Here is a 9,527-nt window from a genome sequence, read left to right on the forward strand (position 1 = left end):
CCGCTTTCCAGCTTCACTCATAACAACTAAAAGTAAGAGTTTTCTTGTCCTCAGACTTTCCTAGTCTTTCATAATGTGCAGTCTGCCCGAGTCCATTGTCCACTCAACCCTCGACTACTCACTAGCAGAATAGACAAATGACCAAGAGAGAAACATGGCTATAGGAGAAAATACCATAAAGGGAAGGTCTTGTTTAAGGGAAACTGATGGGAAAGTTAGGTTTGGAAAGGAAAGACAGTCTATTTTCTCCCTTTACCAGGTATGTTAGGAAAATAAAAACAGATGGCTCAGAAATAAAAGAAGAGATGACCTGGTCAAATCTATTTGTAAACATGCTGGTAATAGACACTAATAAGAGTAACTAGGCCAGGTGTGGTGGCTCATGCCTGTAATCTCAGCACTTTGGGAGACTGAGGTGGCAGATCACCTGAGGTCAGGAGTTCGAGACCAGCCTGACCAACATGGTGAAACCCCATCTCTACTAAAAATACAAAAATTATCTGGGTGTGGTGGCAGGTGCCTGTAATCCCAGCTACTTGGAAGACTGAGGCAGCAGAATCACTTGAACCTGGGAGGTGAAGGTTACAGTGAGCAGAGATCATACCATTGCACTCCAGCTGGGCAACAGAGCTAGACTCCATCTCAAGATGATAATAATAATAATAAGCCGGGTGCAGTGACTCATGCCTGTAATCCCAGCACTTTGGGAGACCAAGGCAGGCGGATCACTTAAGGTTGGGAGTTCAAGACCAATCTGACCAACATAGAGAAACCCCATCTCTACTAAAAATACAAAATCAGCCAGGCATGGTGGCGCATGCCTGTAATCCCACCTACTCGGGAGGCTGAGGTAGGAGAATTGCTTGAACCAGGGAGGCAGAGGTTGTGGTGAGCCAAGATTGCACCATTGTACTCCAGCCTGGGCAACAAGAGCAAAACTCTGTCTCAAAATAAAATAATAATAATAATAATAATAATAATAATAGTAACTAGAGGGACAGCCCTTACCTGTGGAATGCTACTAGCAGGATATACCTTGTCTGTCTAGGTTGCTTATTATAAACAAACCTGGAATTTATGGATTTATGGGACATGGCACATTGGAAAATATCATGTAAGCCATGTAATTAGTGGGGTATAAGAAGGGACTGAATAACTGAAATGGCTTCTCTTGTGCATGTTCTATCCCAGGCTTCTTATGTTTCATCCAGATGCATCCTTTGAATTAGTAATAAAAGTCAATAATGGTTATAACTTCTGATTCCTATGAGTCTTTAAAATATAAATATCATAGATAAATAGATACAAACTTTTCACGAGGAATGACCTAGAAAACAAGCCTCAGCAATAAGAAAAAAAAGTTTGGACAATTTAGCATAATAAGGGGATGATATTATATATACTTAACTGAGAACTAAGGCTGATGGTGATAAAAGAAACCACATAATATGTAAATCTTATGTGGGACTAACACAACTACCTGAAAAGAAGCAGACGGGTGAAAGTAAGTAGAAAACAAAATAAACTTATTGATTGACTCATAGACATTATTTAAGAATAAAAGAATATCAGTTGGAGCTTATAAATCAAGCTCCAAGAAGCTTCAGGAGACATTTTTAATCCAAAGATTAGCACTTAAGAACACAGTATTAAAATTGGATAGAGGAGGAGAGGAAAGAGAGAAGAAAAGAACAGTTTACTGGATAGTGTCAGTGTTGTTCACGGCAGGAAAACAACGGACATTATATAAAGAAAGTGAGGACTAGAACATTAAATAACAATGAGAGTCGGGCGCGGTGGCTCAAGCCTGTAATCCCAGCACTTTGGGAGGCCGAGACGGGCGGATCACGAGGTCAGGAGATCGAGACCATCCTGGCTAACACGGTGAAACCCCGTCTCTACTAAAAAATACAAAAAAACTAGCCGGGCGAGGTGGCGGGCGCCTGTAGTCCCAGCTACTCAGGAGGCAGGAGAATGGTGAACCCGGGAGGCGGAGCTTGCAGTGAGCTGAGATCCGGCCACTGCACTCCAGCCTGGGCGACAGAGTGAGACTCCGTCTCAAAAATAAATAAATATAAATAAAAAAAATAAACAAAACAAACAAACAAACAAAAAAAAACTGTATTTGCAAAAACAGGAGACTGCCCTTCGGTGTAGATTGACAACCTGTGGTCTAGTAGGTAAAAACAACAAGTTACCAGGCATTTAGGATACAGTTTCTGATTGGGGAAAGACTTAAGAGGTTCAAGAAGGCTTCCTAGAGGAAGCATCAATGATCTAAATATGCCTCCATCACACAAAATTAATACAAATGATAGAAGGTGGGAAATAAGAAATTTAAGAACATAAATTAAGGAAATAAAAAACAAATATACAGGAGCAAGATCAACAAATGAAAGACTGCTTCTTTAAAAAAGAAAAAACAATTTCCCAGTAAGACTTTTCAAAAAACAAACAAACAAACAAAAAAACACCAGTATCAAGAATGAAAAATGGGGTGAAACGACAGATTGTGATGAGATTAAAAAGATAAAAATAGGACATTTGAAAACTTAGATAAAGAGACAAATCCTGGGAAATACCCAGCAATATAAGAAAAAAATAGAAAATCTCAATAATTCTGTGGCTGTTAAATAAATTAAACCCATAATTTAAAAAACTTTCAAGAAAGAAATTTCCAGACCCGAAAAGGTTTATAGATTAGTTCTACTTATCATTTAAGGAAAATGCTAGGATTACAGAATCTTTTACATAAAATAGAAAAAGAATATTCCCCAAATAATTTCATGAGATTAGCATTACCTGGTCCAGAAACTTCACAGGGGCATTATAAGAAAGTAAAATAACAAACCAGTCTCACTCGTAAATATAGATGCAAAAATGATAAGCAAAATATCAGCAAATGGAATCTTTGAAATCTATAACACATTATGAGCAAGCTGTGTTACTTCAAGTAAATAAGGTTAAAACAGTTGACTACCCATCTGTGTATTTTGCCATCATATGCAGAAAAAACATTTAATAAAAGTCAATATCCATCCATGATCTAAAAACAAAGCCCTCAGCAAACTAGAAATAGAATGAAGCTTCCTTAACCTTTTAAAAATGTATCTACAAAAATCCCACAGCAAAACATAAAACTTAATGTTAAGGTTTTCCCTTTGAGATCAGAATAAGATTATAAAACATTATACTGGATGTCCTAGTCAATGGAATAAGTAAAGATAAATTAATAGGAACAAAACTGTTATTATTTCAAGTTATATGATTCTATACAGAGAAAATCCAAAGGAATCAAAGATTAGTTTTAATAGGTAAATTTAACAGGATTGTTAAAAACAAGCTTAATGTATAAAAATTACTGTGTTTCTATACATCAATGACAAAGTTAAAAATTTAACTTTTAAGAGGAAAAAGTAAATGAATTTATCATCAAAATAAAAAACATTTGTGCATAAAGACACCATGGTGAAAGTGAAAAAAACAACCCATGGGAAAATATTAACAAATTGTATATCTGATAAGGGACTTACAACTATATGTAAAGAACTCTTATGACTCAATAATAAAAACACTAATAAACTAATTTAAAAATGGACAAAAGACCTCAATAAACATTTTTCAAAACAAGATATAGAAATGGGCAATAAGCATATGAAAAGCTCAACATCATTAGCCATCAAGGAGATACAAGTCAAAATCACAAGGAGATACCATTTCCCACTCACTAGGATGACTATAATCCAAATGACAGATAATAACAAGTGTTGGCAAGAATGTGGAAAAGTGGTCGGGTGCAGTGGCTTATGCCTGTAATCCTAGCACTCTGAAAGACTGAGGTGGGTGAATTACTTGAGGTCGGGAGTTCGGGACCAGTCTGGCCAACATGGGTAAAACCCTGTCTCTACAAAAATACAAAAATTAGCGGGGCATGGGGTGTACATGTACACCTGTAATGCCAGCTACTTGGGAGGCTAAGAAAGGAGAATCGCTTGAACCTGGGAGGTGGAGGTGGCAGTGAGCCAAGATCATGCCACTGCATTCCAGCCTGGGCAACAGAGCAAGAATCTGTCTCAAAAAAAAAAAAAAGAATGTGGAGAAACTAGAACTGTCATACATTGCTGATAATGTGTAGTAATACAAAATGGTGCAGCTGCTTTGGAAAACAGTCTGCTGGTTCCTCACAAGATTAAACTAGAGTTGCCATATGACCCAGCAATCCCACTCTTGGGTATATACAGGAAATGAAAACATATGTCTACACAAAAATTTGTACAGACATTTAAATAGCGACATTATTCATAATAGCCAAAGAGTGGAAATAACCCAAATACCCATCAATTGAGGAAGGGATATATAAAATGTGGTATTTCATGCAATGCATTATATTATTCATCAATAAAAAAGAATGAGGTACTCATACATACTCCAATACAGATGAACCTTGAAAACATTATGCTAAGTGAAAAAAAATAGTTGCAAAAGACTACATAATGTGTGATTCCATTACATAAAATGTCCAGAATAGGCAAATCTGTAGAGACAGAAAGTAGATTAGTGATTGCCTAGGGCTGGGGTGAGAGTAAGGGGATGGGAGTTGAGGGGAATGGGGAGTGACTGCTAATGATATAGGGCTTCATTTTGGGTGATAAAAATGTTGTAAAGTTGATTGTGGTAAAGGTTATACAACTCCATGAATATACTAAAAAGTATTACATGCACATTTTATTTATTTATTTATTTTTATTTTAAAAAAAATAGAGACAAGGTCTCACTATGTTGCCCAGGCTGGTCTTGAACTCCGTAGCTCAAGCAATCTTTCCACCCCAGCTTCCCAAAGTGCTGGGATTACAGGCATGACATTGTATATTTTAAATGGGAGAATTATATCTCAATAAACCTGTTTTAAAAAGATACATAATCACATAAAATATCAAGTACTCATGATATATCTAATAAAAGACCGCAAGGCTTCTACATAGAACACGATAACATATTTTTGTAAGAAACTGAAGAAGAACTAAATAGAGAGCTATGTCATGATCAGACTTAGAAGACTCAATAATGTAAAGTTGTCATTCTGTCTCCAATCACTACCAGGTCAAAGACACAATCAAATGGAATTTGTGGAATTGGAACAAAAAGGTAATTGTAAAGTTAATATTGAAGTTCCAATAATACTGAAGGAGAAGATAAAAGTTGAAACTTACTCTATCACATATCAATATTTATTATAAAGATACAGAAACTTGTACGTGTTGTACGGGTACAAGGATAGATTAACAGCCAAATGAATACTTGATTTTCAATACAAGGAGTACTAAAAAGCACCAGGGAAAGAGGTGTATTTTATTAAGAAGTAAATTTAACCTAGAAGGAAAACAAAAGTTAGTGTAAGAAACAGTGCCCTAGTCTGACACCCTATATATAGTAAGAGAGAATGAAACCAAAAAAGAAAAATGCCGAGAGAGAGAGAGAGAGAGAGAGAGAGAGAGAAGAGAGAGAGAGAGAGGAGAGGGGAGAGGGGAGAGGGGAGGGGAAAGGGGAGGAGGGGGGAGGGTGAGGGAGAGGCAGAGGCAGAGGCAGAGGGAGAGGGAGAGGGAGAGGGGAAGAGAGAGGATTGATGACAATGTTTGGGTCCTAGGATGTATATCTGAAGTTAGCATGACCTAATATTATGCTTTCTGTATCAAAACATTAGTAAAACGAATATCATCTTCCAATTGTCCACAAAACTAGAGACCATTCCAGAACTGAGACCAAATATTATGTTTATTAATTGCAGCTTAAGACAGTAAATTACAGTGTAATGGTCTTAATTACTAATTCATTATTAATTAATTTAATAGCTTTTCTTCCTAGGCACAAGAACATCAAAGCATAAATTCTTCCAGTATCAGCAGTGACATCACTTAAGAGTCTCTCAGAATCTTAGGCACCACCCCAGGCCTACTGGATCAGAATCTAAATTTTTTAACAAGATCCCAGGTAACTTGCATGCATATTAAAGTTTGAGAAGTGCTGCCCTAGCTGCCTTAGACATTAGTGCTCATTACTCTGATCTACATCTCCAGAATTTAAGAGATCTTCTGTGAATCACTGATCACTGTGGGAATTCAGATATCATCTGTAACACGTTTATGTCCATCTTTAGATCTAGTCAAGAGTCCAATTTCTATTTATTGGGACTACCACCCAAAGCAGAATGAGGATGATGTAACCAAGGTCAGTGACTTCTAGATACCACTGACTCTAGGTAACTCTACTAAAACAGACTTTGCATTCTTGGTGACCCTGATGTTGACATGGCCATAGAGAATGTGGACACCAAATCCTAATGGCTCATTTGATATTTCTACAGTGGGATTTAGCAAATATTCTGATATAGACAGACTGAGTTGATATAACAGTATCCATTGGGCCCTTTCTTTGTTCTGGCCATAGTCCTCGGTGAACTTTTCTTCCTTTCTATTTAATTTTTACTAAGTTACAAATAAAACATATATGTTTCATTTATAAATCAGATATTTGGGCTGGGCATGGTGGCTCACGTAGGTGGATAAGGAAAATGTAAAAATTTATACACTAAGTTCCTATTCTTACCCTAATTTTAAAACTAGCTGCACATAGGCTAGGAGGAGTTATCACTGTATATATATTTGAAACTATATTTATTGCCCAGATTCAGAATATTTCAAAGTCAACTGCACTACAGCTGACCAATGATACAAATCCATTTTTGATTCAAACATTATTTTCTAAAGTTACCCAAATAGTACATTTAAGGAACTTTCAAGACATTCAATAGGAAACAAATTTCATTTCATAAGCAAAGGATGCACCAAAGTTTCCTAGGCAAGACATAGGAAAAACAAAACCTTGGAAAAATATTTTTCCCAGAGAATATACAGTCAACACAAAATGTATCAAAACAAACATAAAATGTTTAACCCGAAGAGACAATTTTGTCTTCCCAATAGGACAAAATTCTAAGTGAGTAAGACAGATGACTGCCAACAGACTGAATTTCTCAGATTATGGAAATAAAATCATGTATTACTTGCATGAAGATCTCTTTCTAGGAATTGATGTTTTCCATTATTGAAACCTAGTGCTATGAATTATGGGACTCCCCTTGCTATCATTTTGTGCTCAATACACAATCTATGATAGGCTTACATGGCTAGCTTACAAGGAAGGAAATAATGAATGACAATAATAATAATAATATGTTATTTAATAAGTATTATTCCAGGCATTTGATATAAATCATCTCATTTATGCCTTGTAGTACTCTCTTGAGATAGAAATTTCCAGGTGTTGCTCAATGAGACAGAGGTGATGCCTCCTGGAGAAGGGTAATGGCTGCATAGGCAGTTTCCTTAGTGAAGTCACTTCTGGTTCTCTCTCATAAGCTCTGATATATGATTTTATCAACAAACTGAGTGAGGCTTTCTCTCAGGAGTACATTAACCAACCACACAGATACCAAGTAGATTACAAATCCATAAATTTTCAATGTGAAATAAAATTGTCAAGGGGTTCGCAACACTAAAGTTGCAGATCTGTACATTCTTTGCTCACAGGGAAGTGGCACTAAAAGTCAAATTGTAATAAGAATGGTATTTTGTTAATTTATAGCAAAATAAAACTGTAAAGCAGATCAAGAGTTCATTCTCTTTCTATATGTTATCCACCAACAAAGTCAAATGTAAATAAAATGATGAGTATAAATTCATAGCAAGAAAACACAAACAATAGAACAACAGTTCTTCAGGACAGTTAGCCTGATAAAAACAATGATTGGATACCCTTACCTAAGACACTCTCTTCTGGCAAACACTGATGACATAAACATAGCACTGAGAGGACAGGCATTCTGGGATGTATATGCAGAGTGAAGAAAGGATAAAAATTTGAAAAAGAAAAAAACAAACACACGGCTCATTCACTTGTGTAAATCATGTATAATAAATCACAGTTCTATTTCGTCTACATTGCTAGAAAAATTAAAATTTTTTATCAAGATTAAGACAAAATCAGGCCGGGCACAGTGGCTCACCCCTGTAATCCCAATACTTTGGAAGGCCAAGGCCAGTGGATCACTTGAGGCCAGGAGTTTCAGACCAGCCTGGCCAACATAGTGAAACCTGATCTCTACTAAAAATACAAAAATTAGCCAGGCATGGGTGGCGCATGCCTGTAATCCCAGGTACTCGGGAGGCTGAGGCATGTGAATCACCTGAACCAGGAGGGGAAGGCTGTAGTAAGCCAAGATCGCAATCTGGGTGACAGCGTGACAATCTGTCTCAAAAATAATAATAATACTAAAAATTAAAAAATGTGAGAGACTATAATTATCTTATATTTGTCAAATACTTTTCTGTATCCATTAATATGATTATATAATTTTTCTTCTTTAGCCTATTGGTGTGATATATTGATTCTGGATGTGGAATCAACCTTATATACCTGGAATAAATTCCACTTGGAAATAGTGTATAATTTTTTTTATACATTGTTGGATTCAATTTGCTAATATTTTGTTCAGAATTTTTGCATCTGTGTTATGAAAGACATTGATCTGTTTTTTTCCTTTCTTGTAACATCTGTGTCTGGTTTTGGTATTAGGGCACTGTTGGCCTCCTAGAATGAATTAAAAAATATTTACTGTGCATCTATTTTCTGGAAGAGAATATAGATAATTGGTATAATTTCTTCCTTAAATGTTTAGTAGAACTCACCAGTGAATCCATCAGGGCCTGGTTTTTCTCTTTGGGCAAGATATTATTAATTCTACTTTTAAATAGATACAGGCCAGTTCTAATTGCCTAAGATATTATTAATTCCAGTTTTAAATAGACATAGGCCTATTTCTCCTTGTGTGAGTTTTGGTAGATTGTGTCTTTCATAGAATTAGATCATTTCATCTAGGTTATCAATTCGTGAGCACAGTTGCTCATATTTCTCCACTATCCCTTTAATATCCATGGAATAAATAGTGATGATCCCTCTTCCATTTCTGATATTAGTAATTTGTGTCTTCTTTTTCTCTTAGTTAACCTGGCTAGAGTTTTATCAAGTTTTTTGATCTTCTCAAAGAATTAGCTTTTGGTTTTGTTGACTTTTTTCTATTTCCTCTTTTCAATTTCATTGGCATTTGCTCTAATTTTTATTCCTTTTCTTCTGCTTACTTTGGGTTGAAATATATTCTTCTTTTTCTAGTTTTCTAACTGGAAGCTTAAATTACTGATTTTAGATTTTTCTTTTCTAATATATGCATTCAGTATTATAAATTTCCCTCTAAGCACTGATTTCACTGCATCCTACAAATTTATAAGCTGTATCTTAATTTTTATTTAGTTTGAGCTATTTTGAAATTTTAAATTTCTCTTAAAACTTCTTCTCTGACCTATGTGTTATTTAGAAGTGTATTGTTTATTCTGCAAGTATTTTGAAGTTTTCTAGCTTTCTTTCTGTTACTGATTTCTCATTTAATTCTATTGATAGCATATTTTGTATGATTT

The sequence above is a fragment of the Rhinopithecus roxellana genome, chromosome 4 (genome assembly GCF_007565055.1).
Source record: "Rhinopithecus roxellana isolate Shanxi Qingling chromosome 4, ASM756505v1, whole genome shotgun sequence".
In the NCBI taxonomy this organism is placed as follows: Eukaryota; Metazoa; Chordata; class Mammalia; order Primates; family Cercopithecidae; genus Rhinopithecus; species Rhinopithecus roxellana.